Here is a 21,468-nt window from a genome sequence, read left to right as displayed (position 1 = left end):
ATCAGCATTCATCACTCACTTCGCAAGCTGCTGCCATCCTTATCCACAGTCTTGTCATTTCTGATATATTACTTCTCTTTGATCTTCCCAGTAAATCACTTCGTAAACTGCAGCTCCTCCAAAACTCTACTGCATGTATCCTGACCCACACATCTTCCTTTGAACACATTACCCCTGTCCTTCAACAGCTCCACTGGCTCCCAATAAAACAGAATAAATTTTAAGATACTGCTCCTCACTTTCCAATGTATTTATAATCTGGCCCCTCCTTATCTATCCAATCTCCTCCACATTGCCACTCCCTCCTGTACTCTCACTTTACTATTCCCCCTGCCCGTTTCTCCACCATGGGGAGCAGAGCCTTCAGTTGCTCTGCTCCTCGACTCTGAAACTTACTGCCATCTGAGCTTCGGAACATTGACTCTCTTCCATCTTTCAAATCTGCACTTAAAACCCATCTGTTTAACCTGACCTACTCACTATAACTCTTATGTCTTTTTTGTGCTGTAATGTCTTTTAAATTATTTGTTTTTTGAATGTTTTTTTTAACTCTTTGTAATGACTTTTTTTTTCTTTTTGTGTAAGGTGACCTTGGGTGTGGAAAGGCGCCAAGAAATGGGCCCTGGCTCAACACTTGACTATACCTTGGTGGCCCTGATGGAGGATATTGAGCATGTCATCTCTCAGTGAGATGGTGATGACAATCTTTTGTCCTTTTAGGAGAAGATCTCCAGCCAGCGTCTCTCATTCTAGTACGGTCCAAAATCAGGTGGCAAGTGGCTTTTGTCAGGCCACTGTGTTAGGCAGTAGTGAATAAGTGTGCTGCAGGTTGGGTCTTCCTTCTGCTTTTGTGCCAGCTGCAGTAGTCTCCCCTTAGTAGCTGGAAGCGCTTGTCTCACTGATTCAACATATATCTCAACATCTGCCTCCTGATCTTTCTCATCCTGAATGACTGCATGTCTCACCGGTGCCCTTGACAGCGTGTCTGCAGTAATAAGCTGTTTTCAGGGAACATGCACAATGTAATATGCAAATTTCATCACAAGTGAAATCTCAGAACTCCAGTGCTTTTGTACTCAGTCATGGGATGAGCGGTTTGTGATCTGTTTCCAATGTAAATCTCATGCCAAGCAGGTATGACTGCAACCGTTAACATGTCCAAGTCACACCAATGCTTTATTAATCTAAGCATAGTGTTTTCAGCGTCCAGCAAAGCTCTTGAGAGGAACACCACTAGCTTCCATTCACCACCCTCTGAATGTTTCTGGACTAGAACAGCTCCGAGGCCAAATGATGATGTGTTTGCTGACACCCGAGTCTCTGTGGTGGGTGAATATACAGCAAGCACTCTGGGTGAGCTGAGCTCTGCTTTCAGCTTTTGTAAAGCCTCTTGTTGTAGTGTACCCCAACACCATTCTTTCTTTTCAGACAACAGGACATTAAGAGGATGTGAGAACGATGAGAGATGCGGAAGGAACTTGCCCAAATAGTTGGCCATGCCCATCAATCTGCAAACAGCGACCAAATGGGCTAATGAATGTGGCTAAGAGAAAACTGTCCTCATTGAGGGGAATCTGCCAAAATCCTGATGTGGCATCCAATTTGGTGAAAACTTTTGCTCCAGATAATATAATAAATATTATAAAGTATATATTTTGAATAAAACATACACAAAATATTATTTTCCAAATAACTGAAATACTAACATGGACAATGTCAGCATAACAATGTGTGATTTCATGTTGTTTGAGGAATATTTTTCATTTTAAATTATGTAGTATGTGGGCAGTTTCTGAAAAAGCCATTGTCCTGGAGCTGGCCTTGATACATTACAATAGTTTAAAACAATTAAGGAATTCTAAATTAAAATGTCATAACTACTAAATGTAAATATTTGAATAAACAATTTCATAAGTCTCGAATATCCCAACAGCAACATTAAAATGTATGTGTATTATATTATAACTTATATACATGATGACAATACAACACAAGTTGCTCACAACACTGTGGTACATTTTATGGCATGGTTAAAGCAATGTCAAAAACAGTAAGTATGCAAGTCATACAATTACAATGTAAAGACAGTTGTCAGTTTGGAAAAAGTAATGGTATCTTTAATTTACTGTCTTACTAATGGGAATGAACATAACCTATTTTCTTTTCCCTTGCAGTGTGTTGGTATAAGAAGAGATGCATGTTGGCTTATAAAAGGCATAGTGAGAGAGGACTGCATTATCCTATTTAGGAAAACTAAACTTGAGGGCCATCTGATCTTTATGTAAAAGTTGGTTGCAAAACTTGTACAAATGGTTATCCAAAAGCTAAAGAAGATAGTATTTAGTTTAAATGTCAAATAAAAAGTTCAAATAATTTTTTTTTCTTGTCATGACAGGATTTAGAGGTTTAGAATATTTAAATTTTATTTTCATAAACATTCAGGGCACTGCTGCTGCAAAACCTTGTGCAAATGCTTATTAAAAAAGTAATTTACCTATTACTCTCTTCAAGAAAGAAGACCTGTCCTTCCAGGGAGTCCACGATGGCCGCTTAAGTATGTGTTCTGGTTATGATAAATCTAAGTTTAGAAAAACCACAGACTAACATAAGCAGAATGTTCCAAACTTGCTGAGAAAGGTTTCCAGATGGGATCCTCAGACCCTTTTAAAACAGGCATTGTCTATGCAGTAGTTGGCATTAGAAAGGAGCAAAGATCACAGGAACACACACAGAACAGCACAAGTGCACATACATCCCTGTCACAACCAACAGGCACATACACATGCACGCAGAGAAGCAGTGGGATGCACGCACACACGCTTCAGTAATATGCATATAGCCCTCATTTCTGTGGTTGCTTCATGAACGAACTCACATTTGTCACTTGGAATGTGCGTGGAGCTGGCACAGGGGAAAAGAGGTTAAAAATTTTTAATCGTTTGCAAGAAATGAAAGCAGATATAATATTACTCCAAGAGACTCATTTATCAAACTCAACAATAGATCTTCTCTCAACAACCCAGTTTCCACACGTGTATTCAGCTTGTTGTAATTCTAGGCAGAGAGGAGTAGCAACTCTTATTAATAGAAGGTTAAATTTTGATATAGATAATACAATCATAGATCCAGAAGGCAGATTTATAATAATTACATTATCTATTAAAAATGTTAAGTTATGTATCGCAAATATATATGGTCCAAATGTTGATGATCCGTCCTTCTTTCACTCCCTCTTCGCCTCACTCTATGGTCACTCAGATAACACACTAATTGTAGGAGGTGATTTTAACATTATATTGGAGAAAAAAAGTACCACAGGAGCTCATCGAGTCTGGAAATCCTCAGAAACTGTAAAACAGTACATGAAGGATTTTGGTCTCTGTGATGCTTGGCGCTCTCACCATCCCACACTAAGAGAATACACCTTCTTCTCTTCAGTCCACCATTCCTATTCTAGATTAGATTATTTCTTAACTAGCAGCTCGCTGATGAATGACATGTCAGAAATCAAGATCCATCCTATTAGCATTAGTGATCACGCACCAGTATCATTCACTCTGAGAAGTAAGAGCAATAAACCAGCAACTAGAAACTGGAGATTTAATACGTCACTACTTAAAGATCCTGAGTTTATCAGCTACTTCAAAAGAGAATGGTCCTTATATCTAGAAAATAACGACTTGCCAGAAACTTCAGCGTGTGTTCTTTGGGAAGCAGGAAAAGCAGTAATGAGAGGGAAAATAATTTCCTTCTCTTCTCATAAGAAAAAGAAGGAAACTTTGAGAATTTCAGAGTTAGAACTCAGAATTAAATCCTTAGAGGACGCTTACCATGTCTCCCCAGAAGAACACACACTAAATGCTATAAGGAAAGCTAAACTTGAACTTAATGAAATAATAGATAAAAAGACGCAATTTTTGGTGCAAAGACTTCGCTTGGAGAATTTTGAGCATGGCAACAAATCCGGAAGGTTCCTGGCTAATCAGTTAAAAACAAATAAGGAGAAAACAACCATCTCCTCTGTCAGAGATCCAGAAGGAAACATCAGCCACGACCCTGACAAGATAAATAACACTTTCAAAGAATTCTATAAAACATTATATACATCACAACTAACTACAACAGATGACAATATTGATAAATTTCTTAGTAACATTAATCTTCCACAATTAAAACATGAAGATAAAATGGTCTTGGATTCCCCCCTTTCAGTCGGCGAACTCCATGAAGCTCTCCAGCATATGCCCAACAATAAAGCCCCAGGTCCAGATGGTTACCCAGCAGAATTCTACAAAGAATTCTGGACAACGTTGGCACCCACTTTCTACAATATGATATTAGAAATAAAGGAAAAACAAAAAATACCTTCAAATATGAACCTAGCCAATATTACTCTACTATTAAAACCAGGAAAAGACCCGACACTTCCATCCAGTTACCGTCCAATTTCATTAATAAATGTAGATTTTAAAATAATCAGCAAAGCTTTGGCCAGAAGAATAGAAAAAATAACCCCTCTAATAATACATCCTGACCAAACAGGCTTTATTAAAGGTAGACATTCCTCTACTAACATGCGTAGATTAATTAACATCATAGATTATTCTGCTCTACATAATCTGGAATCCACAGTAATTTCTTTAGACGCAGAAAAAGCGTTTGACCGAGTAAACTGGAAATTTTTATTTGCAACGTTAAACAAATTTGGGTTTGGGTCATCTTACATAGATTGGATAAAAATATTATATAACAACCCAAATGCATGTGTGAAGACCAATGATCAAACCTCTCCAAGCTTCTGTTTGCAGAGAGGCACCAGACAGGGCTGCCCACTTTCTCCATCACTCTTTGCTATTTTTATTGAACCCCTAGCTGCTGCCATAAGACAAAATAAAGAGATTAAAGGAATCCATGCCAAAAATATAGAACACAAGATAAGTCTTTATGCTGATGACGTATTACTCTTTCTCCAGAACTCACCGACGTCTCTCCCCCAGACAATCACACTTATTAACACATTCTCATCAATATCTGAATACTCTATTAACTGGTCTAAGACTATTATTATGCCCATCAACTGTGACCTACAAAACATACCCAATACTACAATACAGTCTGGAAACTTTAGATATCTAGGCATAAACATTTCCCCCAGGTTATCAGAACTAACAAAGCTAAATTATGTCCACCTACTTAAAGCAATAGAGGATGATCTCTCACGGTGGAGGCGCTTACCCATATCACTCATGGGGAGGGTTGCCACAGTTAAAATGATGGTTCTATCTAAAGTAAACTACCTGTTTTCAATGATACCCACTAAACCATCCTCCAGTTGGTTTAAGTCACTGGACTCACATATATCTAAATTTTTATGGAAAAATAAGCCATCACGTATCAGTCTAAAAACTTTACAACAGACTAAAGATAGAGGCGGATTGGAGCTACCCGACTTTAATCATGTTTTCTTAGCTAACAAGCTGCAGTATATCTCCAAATGGCTTAAACCTAGCAGTCTGGATGAAACATGGTTAGATGTAGAGCAAGCATTGTGTGAGGATGTGTTTATCTCTGATCTGCCATTCATCAGCTCAACCATCAAAACACATAAGTGTTTTAAAAGCATCAATATCAGTTCCTCCTTAGTGGCTTGGTGGGATTTTCTAAAAATAACCAAATCCTCACTTTTTCCATGTAAGTTTACACCCCTCTGGAACAACCCTGACATCCTGCAAAACAAAAAGCTTATCAATTTTACTCAATGGAAAAATAAAGGAATAAAACAGTTAGGACATATAATAGAAAATGGAAACTTCTTATCATTTAATATTCTCACTTCACAATATGGAATCAGTAGCAAAACATTTTTAGAATATCACCAGCTTAAATCTATTATATGTAAAAGAAATACCATTAATCAATTAAACTTACAGCTACCTATTAGGGTGGCAGAATTCATGAATCTCAATGCCCCAAAGCTATTATCAAAAACATATAGACTATATCTAAACTAGAAGACTCAATCTGTCTTCCAACTTCAAAATGGGAGGGTGACTTATACAGTAACTTTAATAAAGATAAATGGTCACAAATATGTTTAAACACCTTTAAAATGACTAAAAATTCAAATATGCAACTAATACAATTCAAAATTCTGCATAGAACTCATTATACAGGACAAAGGATGTTCAGGATGGGTCTGTCACAATCAAACATCTGCACACACTGCAATGAAAACACACCAGATAACTACCTCCATGCCTTGTGGTCCTGCACACCTGTCCACAGGTTCTGGCTTCAGGTATGTGTGGACATGTCAACATGGTTTAAATGTAATATTCCTACAATCCCCGCACTATGTCTACTAGGTGACTTGGGTGACATTAATATGGCAATTAACTCTGCACACATGATACGCACAGCATTATGCATCGCAAAGAAAACTATCCTTGTGAACTGGAAAAACAAAAATAATCTGTGTATTCAGCAGTTTAGGAATCTCTTAGTTGACCACATCAGTAATGAGACAATGTCTGCCTCCTTAAAGAACTATTCGGCTGAATCTCATTCCTTCTGGTCCCCTGTGCTTAGTTCCATCACTTAGTGTAGGTGGAGGACTGTGACCTCGTTGCTATGGGGGTTTGAGAAAGGGCCAAGAGTGACTGGCGGTTGCGGGTTCTTTGTGGTTGCCCGTGATGCGGGACCGGGCTGCTCTGCGGTGGGGGTGGCTCTAAGTCTGGCCCCGTTGGGGGCTGTGGGGGCCAGCGGTTGGAGTCGCCTCGTGGGTTTTTAATATTAAGCGATAATTATTAAAAAAGGAAAAAGAGGAGGAAAAAAAAAAAAAAAAAAAAAAAAATTTGTATTTTTCCTGTGAGTTAGTATCTGGTTGCTGTTATGTCTTTTTGATTTGATTTGGTTATTATTTAAAAACTCTTAATGACTGGCAGCCCTGTTTTTTTTTTTTTTTGTTTGTTTTTTTTTTTTTTCTGTGTGTGTGTTTCTGCTTTTGTAAAAGTTGTAGGAAATTTTCTGGTGTGTTCATGTACAGGTGTAACAGTTTGTTGTCTGGTGATGGTGTGGATTGTAGGGTCGTTTTCCTTCTGTCTGTGATCTTTTTGTCTCCTTTCTTCTTTCCCTTTTGCTCTTTTTTTATTTTCCATCTTTTTCTGTCCCCTCCGGTCAGGTCCAGCAAGATTACATAGATTCCGTGATTCAAAGTAAATAAATAAATAAATTAATCACATTATCAAGAGGAGCCTTACCCATAGGCCTCCCCTTGGCAGAGCAAATTTGTTCAGCACGATACAGCAACCAGATTATCATTTTGCTTGCTATGATGCTGGACAGGACAAGTTAAGAAAAAAAAAAAAAAAAAAAAAAAAGAAAGGAGCAAAGATGTATTTGCTATAATATAAACCATGATGGAGTGGTGATGTAAACAGTTTGTACTCTTCTGGTCAGGTTTTCTGGGCACCTCATGACTTCTTCTAGACCAAAGAAGCTCACACAGGGATTAAGGTTGTTTCTACAAATTGCAAAAGGGTTTTTTTCACTGCAACTTATAATTACCATAGCAACATTCCTATTAGGATAATAGCAACAAAAGTGATATTTGGATATTACAGCAAAGTTATTACCTGTGTTTAGAAAGGTTAACGTCCTTTTATGAGGAAGAAGGTCAAACATCATTGTTATGGTGCAGAGTAAATTTGATCTGTGGTGAACAGGTAAAGTTATTAAGCAATAATATTTCTCTCCAGGATACATTAGAGCTGGGATTGATTTGAAAGGCCCGCTCTTTTGATTTCACTGTAATAAATTCATGTACAGTATATCCAAGTCACCTTTCATATACATGCACAGTTGCACAGGCTCCCTCTGAAATTATTAAGGATACATTAAAATGTATGCAACTTTCAATAATGGTTTATATGCAACACATTTTGTTCATGTAATGGTCCATCTGTAGGTTGAGTGATATTTTTAATCTGTCACCCATCATAATAGGGTCACTCACAGGTTCAATAACAGCACTCAAAGAGGCAAAAATGTCATGGCACTCATTGTGAAGCCTGCAGCTGCATGGTAATTGAAACTGACGTCTGGATAAATGGCACTTTAAAATGCAACGGCTCTGTGCTGGAAAAGTCTTTTCTGCTATTAGAATTAAACAACAGTAGCACACACATTTCAGATATCATGATTGCTTTTTACTAGCTAATCTTTCAAGGTTCTATTGCAGTTAATTGCAATATTTTTACAAATATAAAGTGTTAATATTTTTAAAGCCCAATTTATGTGACATATAGTCATCTTCCTTCTTTTAAAACATTTCCAGAGCCAATATGTGAAAAATTTTAAAACATATTTCTTTTATCTTTAATCTTTTTTTTTTTTTTTTTTTTTTTTTTTTTTGGTTTCAAATAATCTGTGGGTCAATCTTTCTACTTACATGACTTGACAGGTGTGCATGTAAATGACCTAGGACCACAATCCAAAAGGCACCCTCATGCCATGCAAATAGGCATTTTTTTAACAAATTTAATTGCTTTTTCTTTGCATTCAGAGCCTTTTACAGAACTTCATTCCAGAGTAAAGATGGTCAGAATCTCCATTTGCAGTGTTGCTTTTCAGAGATGTGGACTTGTGCTGTGAGAGTGGCATGTGTGGAGGGAAAAGATGGTTATCTTAGGCAGGCTGGTGGAGCCTGTCAAATGATTAAAATACAGTTGAATGACTTCAAGTCTTCAAACTTCCCATCCCCACTTCAACACTCTACAAAGGGTGTAGAGCTGTTCCACTTTTCTACAACCAAGATGAAAACCACACTGCTCCTCTTCAGTCCAAAGTTTGACGATCTGATTGACCCTCTTCTCTAGAATGTGAAAGGAAACGTCTCACTGAGTAACAGCTTGGTTTAACTAAAAACTCACTTGACCTACTGGTGGGACTGGCACCAACAGGACAAGAAAACAAGGGAAACCTTTCAAAAAACAAGCTTTTTAACAACATAAGACAACAGGGCAAGGCAAAAAAGTAAATAAATCAGTTTCAGTATCCATAATGAAATGATTCTTTTATTGTGATCCATAAATGTGTCGGATTCTGGGTAAAGATTCTGATGAAGTAACTAAAATCAGCTGATCTGACTTAAAGCTCAGACTTTTTGATTAGAGTTTGCTGAACCTGCTTTCTGGCATCAGATGATGTTTTTGTTTAGTGTTTCTGTTTGTTTTTTATTTATTTATTTTTGTTTTATTTTGTTGTTTGTTTTTATATGTCTTTTATTTGTTTTTGTGTTTTTGTTTTATTGTTTAAGCAGTTTTAATAAGCAGTCAGATAATAATAGTTTCAATAGTATAATGATATATAACCTTTGTTAAATCTCTAACCTTCATTTTTCACAACAAAAGCTTTTCTGCTGTTTTCATGTCATGTTTTACATTTTTAGACTCACACAAAGAAGTAAAAAAAAAAAAACACTGAACATTAACCATAGTTTTGTTTTGGGTTGTTTTTTTATTTAATTTTTTTTTTTTTTTTTTTTTTTTTTTTTTTTTAGAGGGGATAGGAAAGGAGGAAAGTGAAAAAAGAGTTGTGGTCAAAGGAAAAGGAGAAAGACCCACTGATCACGAGACACTGATGTTTGGTTGAAAGTTGATTTTTTGATGACTGTGACTGTTTCTCAGCTACAATCATCTCTGTCATTGTGTGGCTGTAAAATTTCTGTTGAACTATACAGCTACACTTTCAGGGAATGAATACCTAATTATACCATTAAGGGTACAAGGGATTATCACTGGGGTAGAACCCTTAAAGGTACAGCTGAACCCTCTACAGCCCAGTTTATACCTCATACAGACCAATACTGTCCCTCTGGGGGCTGTCTGGTCTTAATAAGGTAAAAACTGCACTGTTGAGGGAACAGCAGCGCCTTTGAGGGTACCACACCAGGGACAATCCATTTAACCCCTGAAGGTACAATTAAGTATTTATTTTCTGAAAGTATAAACAATGACAGAAATCTTAAAATCAATTTAGATGTCTTTTGACATCTTTTCAGTCAAATCGTGTTCAGTGGGGGTGAAAGGACAGGGATAGAAAGAGAAAATAAGCAGATTTAAGGCAAATAGAAAATAATTGAGGTAGATCTTCATGCCAGAAATTCCTCAGTGTCCAGCGTGGAGAGATTTCTGGCTCACAGATGTCTTTTGGGCTTATTCTTCTTTAAACATCAGAGCTTCTAGGTTCTGAACTCTCCTCAGTAAGCCCTCTCTGAACCTTTTTCTCTCTTGTTGTTTCTGTTCTTGAAACTTCTTCATAGAGATGATTTTTTCTAGAAGCTCTGACTTTTCGTCTTGCTGCTGCTTCTCCTGGTCTTCCAGTTCTCTCTCCAACTCCATCACGGATCTTTCTGTGGAGGTTTTAGTTTCTTCCTGCTCAGCCAGAAGAAGGTTCTTGTGCTGCTCCCATTGCTGTTTCTGCTCATCAAATTCTTCCTGGGTTTTTACCAGAGCAGACTTTATGCTGGAGCTCTCCTCCACCTCCTGGGCCAAACAGGTCTCAGCTCTCGATGCTCTGGTCTTTTCAGCAGTGCGAGCAGCTTCCAGCTCGACCACTCTGCTGGAGACGTCTGCATGCTGCTGATGCTTTTTCTTCAGTTCAGCATACAGGATGGCCATCTCCTTCTCAGACACAGATTTCTGAGATTTCATTTGTCGTTTCAGTCTCTCCACATCAGTCATGAGAGCCATTTTCTCATCGCTGGTGTCTTGTTGTTGATCCCGGAGCTGAATGTGAATCTGGCTCAGTTCGGTTTTGGCTTTGTCCGTTTGACATTGGAGCTCAGATACAGAAGTCTCAGCCAGTTCTCTTTTCTGCCTCTCCTCATTGAGTTCTGCCTCCATTTTCTTCACCTGTTTAGATGCTAATGACTGCATGATGTTACTTCTGTGGACCTGATTTTGCAGTTCCTTTAGCTGATTCAGCAAGTCCTCATGTTGTTTCTGAAGCTCTGCAATCTTTTCATCCTTTACAGTCAAGGTCTGATGAAACTGGAGTTCTGGGATCATCAGCAGACCGGAGCTGTGAGGGAGGCTCTGTTCATCAACATGGTTTGTGTTGACAGACTGGTTGGTTGTTGGTTTGTTGGCCAGCAGAAGTTTAAGGATTGGATGTGGATCTGTGGCTGGAGGTGCTGGCAATGAAGGGATCAACTCAGGCTCTGGTTCTGTTGGTGGTATTAGATCCACAGATTCTGAAGGGACCCCAACAGGGATTTCTGATCCTGGGTTTCCAGATGTTATTTGGGGATTCTCCAGGTTTGCAGGAATCTTGAGGTCTTCCTGGGTCTTTTCTGCATGATGTTCAGATGTTTGACTCTCTGTCTGAGTGTTCAGCAATGCACCAGAGTAAGACTCACCATTGTCCTGGACATTTGATGCATCTTCAACCAACTTTGGTAGCTGAGGGACTAGGGAGGGAGGTAGCTCTGACAGGCTTGCTCCTGGTTGGGAACCCTGGTCTGCAACAGACATATTGACAACGCTGTTGGTTTCCAGTACAGATGAATCCTTTTTGTGTTCTCTGACTGGAGGCTGTGCAGATGAAACAGCCTCAAGACTTTCCAGCTCAGCCTCTGTGTTGTCTTTATGTCTCCTGTCTGTTGGGTGTTCGGGTGTTTGACTCTCTGCCTGATGACAGGACTGATTCAGGTTTTCAGGCAGAGCATCAGCAACTTCAGTCTCTGATGGTGGATGACTGGAGATTTCCTCAAGCCAAACTTGTGTTGGTTTTATTAGAACCAAAGGTTCTGCAATAAGTTCAGCTGGGATTTCAGATCCTGGGCCTCCAGATGTTATTGGGGGACTCTCCAGGTTTTCAGGAATCTTGAGGTCTTTCTGAGTCTTGTTTATGTGTTGTTCAGTTGTTTGACTCTCTGCCTCAGTGTTCAGCAATGCACCAGAGTAAGACTCATCTTTGTCCTGGACATTTGATGGATCTTTAACCAACTCTGGTAGCTGAGGGACTTCCTCAAGATTATTCTCAAGGTTTTTGTCCATGGATTCTGATTGTAGATCCCAGACTATCGGAGGTCTAGTTTTCCTGTTTTTCTTGCGTCGTTTTCTTGTACTTTCTTGTTCTGCTGCCCTTGGCTCTTCAATGACAGACTTTATTTCTTGTAGAGCGGGCGCTTCTTTCTCCGATGCTGGTTTGGTGGAAGTCTGTTCAGACTGTTCTGTAGGGATCGGAGCAAGCATGTGGGATAGAGGTTCTTGCTCTGACAGGCTTGCTCCTGGTTGGGAACCCTGGTCTGCAACAGACATATTGACAACGCTGTTGGTTTCCAGTACAGATGAATCCTTTTTGTGTTCTCTGACTGGAGGCTGTGTAGCTGAAACAGCCTCAAGACTTTCCAGCTCAGCCTCTGTGTTGTCTTTATGTCTCCTGTCTGTTGGGTGTTCAGGTGTTTGACTCTCTGCCTGATGACAGGACTGATTCAGGTTTTCAGGCAGAGCATCAGCAACTTCAGTCTCTGATGGTGGATGACTGGAGATTTCCTCAAGCCGAACTTGTGTTGGTTTTATTAGAACCAAAGGTTCTGCAATAAGTTCAGCTGGGATTTCAGATCCTGGGCCTCCAGATGTTATTGGGGGATTCTCCAGGTTTTCAGGAATCTTGAGGTCTTTCTGAGTCTTGTCTATGTGTTGTTCAGATGTTTGACTCACTGCCTCAGTGTTCAGCAATTCACCAGAGTAAGACTCATTTTTGTCCTGGACATTTGATGGATCTTTAACCAACTCTGGTAGCTGAGGGACTTCCTCAAGATTATTCTCAAGGTTTTTGTCCATGGATTCCGATTGTAGATCACAGACTTTCCCAGGTCTATTTTTCTTGTTTCTCTTGCGTCGTTTTCTTTTATTTTGTTGTTCTGCTGCCCTTGGCTCTTCAATGACAGATTTTATTTCTTGTAGAGCGGGCGCTTCTTTCTCCGACGCTGGTTTGGTGGACGTCTGTACAGACAGTTCTGTAGGGATCTGAGCAAGCATGTTAGATGGAGGTTCTTGCTCTGACACGCTTGCTTCAGGTTGGGTAACCTGGTCTGCAACAGACATATTGACAACGCTGTTGGTTTCCAGTACAGATGAATCCTTTTTGTGTTCTCTGACTGGAGGCTGTGCAGATGAAACAGCCTCAAGACTTTCCAGCTCAGCCTCTGTGTTGTCTTTATGTCTCCTGTCTGTTGGGTGTTCAGGTGTTTGACTCTCTGCCTGATGACAGGACTGATTGAGGTTTTCGGGCAGAGCATCAGCAACTTCAGTCTCTGATGGTGGATGACTGGAGATTTCCTCAAGCCGAACTTGTGTTGGTTTTATCAGAACCAAAGGTTCTGCAATGATTTCAGCTGGGATTTCAGATTCTGGGCCTCCGAATGTTATTGGGGAATTCAGGCTTCCAGATTTCAATGAATTTTCAGCAGATGTTGGTGCCTGAGGAGAGGGCACCTCAAAGATAGGTTTCAAAGGTTTATGTCTCCTGACCTTACCTTTTTTAACTTTCTTTTGATCTCCTTCAACTTCTCCTTCGAACTTAAGACGTTTCTCAGCCTTGCTGGGCTGGTCTGTGTTTGTAAGGAGTTCTTTGGGGATTTCTGATCCAGGGCCCCCAAATGTTGTTTTCTGGAGATTCTCCAGGTTCTCAGATTCCTTGCAACCATCAGCTGTGGTGTCGTCTCTCTTATCACAGATCCTGTGATCTTCAGGTGTTTTTGTCTGCAGTGCAGGGAATTCCTCACTGTTCAACAAAATACCAGAGTTAGACTCACCTTTCTCTGGGTAAGTTGATGGACCTTCAGACAACGTTGATTGGGCTGGAAATCCCTCAATATAGTCCTCATAGGTTTCATGTATCGTTTGATACAGCACTTGCCAGTTAGGCTCCGTAGATGAGTAGTTCTTTTTCTTGCGCCGTTTCTTTTTTTGTTCATCTCCTGTTGCAACTGGTTTCTCAAAATACAGTTCTGCAGGGACCCCGTAGAACCTTTTGGATTCAGCTTCTTGCTCAGAAAAAGTTTCTTCATGTTGTGGAACCTGGTCTTCTACAGGTGTTGGAACAACACTTTCAGTTACCGTCGCAGCTAAAGCTTTTTCAGTTTCTCTGACGGGAGGCTCTGCAGGTAAAACAGTCCCAGAACTGTTTCCCAGAATCAGTCCAAACGTAATTTTCTCCACGTTCTTACGTTTCTTAGAAACTTTGCACGTTTTAGCCTCAGTGTCGTCCTTCTTACTCTGGTGTTGTTTGTGTTCAGGTGTCATTTTCTCTTGTTGGGGAAGATTTTCAACACCAAACGACCTGCCAGAGTTGCTCTCACTTACGTTTTGGAGATTTGATGGAATTTCTCCCACGTTTTGTGAGCTAGAAGACTCCTGGACACGTTGAACGTCCGAGTTCGACTTGTGTCTACTGGCCGTCTCAGGTTGTCCTTTGTGGACTCGATTTTTCCTGTTTTTTCCCATTGTCAAAACAATTGATTTGTATTTCCTTTCTCCAAAGACTGGAATCGGGATGTGTAACGAGATGTGCACTGTGATGCGTTCTCAAATGTACTGACTTGATGACAAAAGCAGGGGGTATTATAGGAACAATGATGTCACATCATCAAAGCAAACTTATGCTCCGCCCTTCAGCTAACTACATTCTATAACTGTTGCTAGACAACACCAAACTGATCTCCACCCCTCAGAAGATTCCATTAGATATTAGAAGACCTGTTGGTTGTTGCCTGGCAACGGCTGCAACTCAGTCTCTGCCCCCATGTAGCCAAAGTTCTGCTGAGGATTTTTATCATAGCAGCACATCAGAAAATTTCTTGTAGCCATAAAATTAAAACTTTACTGATTCAGACACCAAGTCTGAAGAAGATCAAACAGTTATTGATTTGGATGAAATTTTTTTTTTTTTAAATGACGCTGCAGGAAACGGCTGCCTTACCAGTGTCTCTTACGCACCCTAGTGCTTCTTTCTTTCTTTCTTATCGTTTTATTCCTTATTTTATATATATATATCCTATTTTTGATTATATTGAATATTTTTTAACTCTAGCATGGCACTTGCACGTCGTCTTGTTTATTGAAGAGAGGAACTTTCTTCATGGAAGACTAACGTCGGAATGCAGCACAACGTACCAACAGAGCTGAGGAGGAAGTACAGAGGCTGCAAGTCAGGATCTAAGCTAAAGGCTGCTCGACAACGTTTTAAGCCAGTGATCCCCTCTGTACTAATGGGGAATGTCAACTCACTACCTAACAAGATGGATGAGCTGTTGGCACTGAACAATCAACGGAATTATCACGAATGCAGCTTATATATCTTCACAGAGACATGGCTCACTGATGCGATACCAGATGGTAATGTGGATCTACCGGGTTTCACTGCTGTGAGAGCTGACAGAGACATGAACGCCTGCGGTAAGAGCAGAGGTGGGGGGCTCATCATATATGTGAACAAACATTGGTGTTGCCCAGGACATGTCTCAGTGAAAAAGGAACTGTGTTGCCATGACTTGGAACTGTAAGCCGTTAGTCTGCGGCCATATTACTTGCCGAGGGAGCTTAGTCACGTGATCGTGCTCTGTGTTTACATCCCGCCCAGCGCGGAAGCATCAGCTGCCTGTGAGAAGATACACACAGTAACAGCAAGGCTGCAGACAAAGCACCCCGAGGCGTTTATGGTCATATCTGGGGATTTTAATCATGCTTCCCTGGACTCTACCTTGGCCTCCTTCTACCAGGCTGCAGACTGTCCCACAAGGAACAACAGAACAATAGACCTGCTGTACTCCAATGTGAAGGATGCCTACAGAGCCACCTCCCTCCCCCTACTTGGAAAGTCTGACCACAACCTGGTATACCTACAGCCACAGTACACCCCCCCGGTCAAAAGGATGTCTAAAACCACACGCTCGATCAGGAAGTGGTCACCTGAGGCAGAGGATGCTCTGAGAGCCTGCTTTGACATCACTGATTGGGATGTACTGCTGAGACAACATGGTGAAGACATAGAGGAGCAGACTCACTGTCTGACGGACAACATCAACTTCTCGCTGGACGTAGTCTCCCCCAATAAGACTGTCCGTTGTTATCCAAATAACAAACCTTGGATAACACAAGATGTCAAAGCTGCCCTCAACAGGAAGAAGGTGGTTTTCATGAACCATGACAGGGAGGCAATGCAATTAGCACAGCAGGAGGTGAAACAATGCCTGAAGGTGGCGAGGGACACCTACAGAAGGAAGGTGGAGGATAAACTGAGTGAGAGCCGTATGAAGGAGGTCTGGGATGGTGTCAACACCATCACAGGCTTCAGATCAAAGGCCATAACAGCGGGGGGACAGTGGAAGAAGCAAACAGGCTGAACATCTTCTTTAACCGCTTTGACCATCCCACAGCCCCCCTCCCCCACTGCAGTACACAACCTCCCTGACTTCATCCCCTGTGCAGCCCCCCTGCCAACCTTTACCCCTCCCCCCATCTCAACACCCTCCACACATAACAGCAGAACAGGTGAGGGGAGAACTGAGGAAGCTCCACCCATGGAAAGCAGCAGGCCCTGACGGAGTGCCTCCTCGTCTGCTTAGGACCTGCGCTGCTGAACTGGGGGAACCACTCCAGCATGTCTTCAACTACAGTCTACAGCTGGGGAAAGTGCCTACCCTGTGGAAAACATCCTGTATTGTTCCAGTTCCAAAGAAAAAACGTCCTGGTGAGCTGAACGATTACAGACCGGTGGCACTTACATCCCAGGTGATGAAGACGATGGAGCGGCTCATCCTCTATCTCCTCAAGCCCCAAGTGCAACAGGCCCAGGACCCCCTACAGTTTGCATATCGCGCAGGTGTGGGTGTGGAGGATGCTATTCTCTACCTCCTACACCGTGTCCAAGTTCATCTGGATAAGGGGAGGGGCAGGGGGTTCACATGGGTTTTGTCCTAGGAAAAGCTAGACTTGCACCTTCAACCGAACCCACTATTCCTAGATTGGAACTGTGTGCGGCAGTGTAGATGTTTTTGGCCCTTGGGTCGTGACAGCCAGGCGCACAAGAGGAGGCATAGCTCAGAGTAAGCGCTGGGCTGTACTCTTCACATGCATGAGCACACGCGCAGTTCACATAGAAGTGATTGAGTCGCTAGACACTTCTTCCTTCATTAACTCCTTGAGAAGATTCTTTGCAATCCGTGGCCCTTCCAAACAGCTGCACTCAGACTGTGGGACTAATTTCATTGGTGCTTGCAAAGAGCTGGAGTTCAACAAAGTAGTGACGGACTCTGAAGTCCAGAGGTATGCCAGCAACCAAGGATGCACTTGGCATTTCAACCCACCTCACTCCTCGCACATGGGCGGTGTGTGGGAATGCATGATAGGGGTTGCAAGGAGAATCTTAGACTCAATGCTATTGCGCACTCCATTTTCCAGTTTGTCCCACGAAGTCCTATGCACCCTTATGGCAGAAGTAACGGCCATAATCAACTCCAGGCCTTTAGTTTCTGTTTCCTCAGATCCAGATATCCCTCAGATGCTTACCCCAGCAATGCTTCTCACTCAGAAGCAAAGCGTTCCTCTTCCAGGGAAGTTCACTGAGAAGGATCTGTATAAGCAACAGTGGCATCAAGTTCAAAGATTGGCCGACCAATTCTGGAATCGTTGGAAACGTGAATACCTGCAGACGCTACAACTTCGTCATAAATGGCAGGAGTCGTGTCCCAGTGTCATAAAGGGTGACGTTGTCTTGCTGAAAGATGATTGTACATGCCGAAACGAATGGCCCATGGCCCTTGTGACAAACACCTTCCCAGGTGGCGATGGAAAGGTCCGCAAGATTGAGATCAAGGTCGTAAAGGATGGAGCGGCCAAGACGTTCCTCAGGCCTGTAACAGAAGTTGTTATGCTTCTAAAGAACAAAGACTGAAGGGTTTTTAGGTGTTATTATGTGGTATCTTAACAGATATCAGGCGGGGAGTGTTCTGCCCTCTATTGTGTTGTAATATAAATGCTTTATGTTCATTTAGTCTCAGTTCAGTCAATGGAGTCTTTTATTTTGAAGGTCAGTTTTGGGTCTTTGACAGGAAGTCAGCCATGTTGTTTTAGTTCTCAGTAAGCCACATGTGGGGAAGTTCATCCACTGGCATCTGCCTTCTGTTTATGTCATCGACACCACCGTCTGTAAGTTTTTATTAATATTTAGGAGTAGTATTTAGTTTAAGCTTTATTTGCGGAGAATGTTTACTCTAAACGTGAATTTTAATTACGATAAGATGCCAATTGCCTAATGTTGGTTTACTGGGGTACAGACATATTCTGTGCTAATAGTTGCTATTTAATTTCTTTTCTGCAGTTTTACTCCATGTTGCAATGTATACGTGCTTCATCGGAATAAAGAGGAGCTAAGGAAGCTACATCCTGACTCACGTGTTCATTCGGGTGGAGTTAGGCTTACTGCTAAATTGTGTTAGACACACACAAGGAGAGCAGAATACAACTATTTGTTTTCTATGATCCCTATGAAACCTCCCATCCACCCGGTTTAAGTCACTAGAATCACACATATCCCAATTTCTCTGGAAAAATAAACCTCCCCGGATCAGTTTAAAAACTTCACAGGAGAAAGACGGGAGGATTAGACCGGCCTAACTTTCAACATTACTTCCTAGCTAATAGGTTGCAATATGTCCTAAAATGGCTCAAACCTAGTCCACTAGACAACCTGTGGATAGACATAGAACAAACATTTTGTGACAATTTGGAAATTTCTAATCTTCTCTCTTTTTTCAGCTCAAGTATAAAAAAGTTAAGTGCTTCAAAAGTGTAAACATCAGCACTTCTCTGACTGCCTGGTGGGAATTTCTAAAAAAAAACAACTCCTCAATAATACCATGTAAACTTACACCTATCTGGAACAATTCCGATATCCTAATAAACAAAAAAATGCTAAATTTTAACGAATGGATTAACAAAGGAATTAAATACTTTCAACATATTATCCATAACAAAAACATTTTATCTTTTAATACATTCTCATCACAATATGGGATTAACAGCAACAGATTTTTAGAATATCAACAACTCAAAACCATAATACACACAAAATTCCCCCTTCACCGAACAGACCTAGAACTTCCTCCAATGGTAGCAGATTTTATGGACCTCTGTACCCCGAAATTACTTTAAAAAATATACAGATTAATGCTAAAAGTAGATTATTAAAATTCCCTACCTACTTCGAAATGGGAGAAAGATTCATCCATCAGTCCTATTCAACCATATTGGCTACAAATATTTCTTAATGCCTTTAATTTGACAGACAGCCCAAATTTACAACTCATACAATACAAAGTCCTCCATAGAACTCATTACACAGGACAAAGGATGTTCAAGATGGGTCTTAATCACTCAGATATCTGCACACAGTGAACAGGTAACACAACAGATGATTACTGTAAAGAAATTTATAGAGATACTCATCAAGGAATTATTTAAGTGTGCTACGTATTTTCATTTATATTCTTACCCTGTTAATCATACTGACTATCTCTTATCTTTAAGCTCATATACTTACTGACAGTGTGCTTAAGCAACAATGAGACTCTTCATATGGGGGGATATGAGAAGTACATGTGAGGGGCTGACTAACACTGTGTTGCCAATAAAACAGCATGGAATGTTACCCTTAAGGGAGATTTCTGGATCGACCGGAGTTCAAAGGAGATACCTTGTTTGTCTGTGTGTGTTTTCTTTGTCCCTGTTTTCCAGAACAAAAGAAGCCACCAAATGGATGGGTGTCACAAGGAGGGCGGTCGACATCTGCATGAGATCGACCTGTGACCACACCCAACCAGACTTCTGCAACTCCAGCATTAGTCAGCAAAACTGTGTATATTCAGACCCCTATATAAGGATTCCAGGATCAGTTAGAGGGAGTTCTGACTGTAACAGCAGCAGACTCCGTATTGTATTAGTCCAGGGGACAGACAATACGAATCCAGAATTCTGTATTTGCACATTTCTCATATCAATTGTAATTAATAAATTAGTTAACTGAGAGAAGTAGTCTGTCATATTTTGATCCATCAAAGAACACGTAGGAGAAGACCCTAAAGAGAAAGGTAGAGAGAAAATGTGTGGAACAGTACCTTATTAATTAGGAAAGTGGGAAATTAGTACCTGTCTATTTTAATACTGTGGGAAGAAGTACCTGTTCTTTATTACTTGTGCATTTTTAAGGTTTTCTCCAACATTACCTACACGCTTTATAGCTCTATGCACCTGTCCAAAAGTTCTGGAACAAGGTTTGTGAGGATTTATCAACATGGGTTAGATGTAACATTCCTGCATGTCCTAAACTTTGTTTACTGGGTGACCTAAGTGACATCAATATAGACACTAACAAAGCACACATGGTCGGTGGTAGTGAATCGGGGTCGGGCTGATCCGATGCCGGGCTGGTACCCTTGGGATTACAATGTGTCCGTAAGGATGAAGGGAGGGGTAGGCGGAAGGGGGGCGGCGGGGGTCCTGGTGGGCAGTGGAGGGGATTAGGGTTCATGGGGGGTGGAGTCTGCTCTCCTCGTCACGCTCTCCCCTCCCACTGGGAGCTCCTTCTGGGTGGGTGGGGGCGCTGTGCCTTGGGCCCGACCAGGATATGTGTGTGCATCCTGGGGTTCTCTGGTCCCCTGGTGTGGTGACGTGGGCTGCCGGGGGTGGGTGGGCGTCCAGGGCACAGGTGTGTTGGCTCTTGGCCGGGCCGGGCCGGGCCTTTGCCCTTCTGCCCTTGGGTGGTCCTGGGGAGGTGGGGGTGCCTACAGCGGCCAGCTGAGGAGTTGGCTGCCTGGGAGAGAGATCTCTCTCTGAGCTGCTGTTTCCATCGAAGATCCTCTACCTCCATCTTTTTCCATCACCCACCCAGTCTCAGATTTCGCTCTTCCATCCCCAACTGATATTTCTGAACTGATTCAGAAATCCAAACCTTCCATCTGCCTGCTTGAACCTCTACCTACAGTCTTAGTAAAAGCTTGTCTCCCTTCTCTGGCTCTTCCCTTCACTGCCATTATTCATTCCTCCCTCAACACCAGATATGTTCCATTGGCCTTCAAGACTGCTGCTGTCACTCCAATTATCAAAAAACCTGACGCTGATCCATCTGACCTCAATAACCTTCATCCTATTTCGAATCTTCCCTTCATTTCTAAAATTCTTGAAAAGGTTATTGCCTCTCAGCTCCACAAAGACCTCACTAATAATAACCTTTATGAACAATTCAAGTCTGGCTTCCGTCCCTTCCACAGCACAGAATCTGCTCATTTAAAAATGACTAATGACCTGATGATGGCAGCTGACTCCGATCTTCTCACAATTCTCAACCTCCTAGATCTTAGTGCAGCATTCGACACCATCTCGAACAGCGTCCTCCTAAATAGAC

General features: G+C 41.4%; 1 long non-coding RNA gene across 1 annotated transcript; it reads left to right on the top strand.

Moving 5' to 3' along the window:
- Positions 1 to 8,085: 8,085 nt before the first annotated feature.
- On the top strand, positions 8,086 to 20,066 carry LOC121652190. The gene is made up of 3 exons (XR_006012569.1): positions 8,086 to 8,097; positions 8,704 to 8,706; positions 19,889 to 20,066. It is a non-coding gene; the product is annotated as an uncharacterized LOC121652190 (long non-coding RNA).
- Positions 20,067 to 21,468: the final 1,402 nt, after the last annotated feature.

The sequence above is a fragment of the Melanotaenia boesemani genome, chromosome 13 (assembly GCF_017639745.1).
Source record: "Melanotaenia boesemani isolate fMelBoe1 chromosome 13, fMelBoe1.pri, whole genome shotgun sequence".
Classification (NCBI taxonomy): Eukaryota; Metazoa; Chordata; class Actinopteri; order Atheriniformes; family Melanotaeniidae; genus Melanotaenia; species Melanotaenia boesemani.
This window is presented reverse-complemented; position numbering and strand designations above follow the sequence as displayed.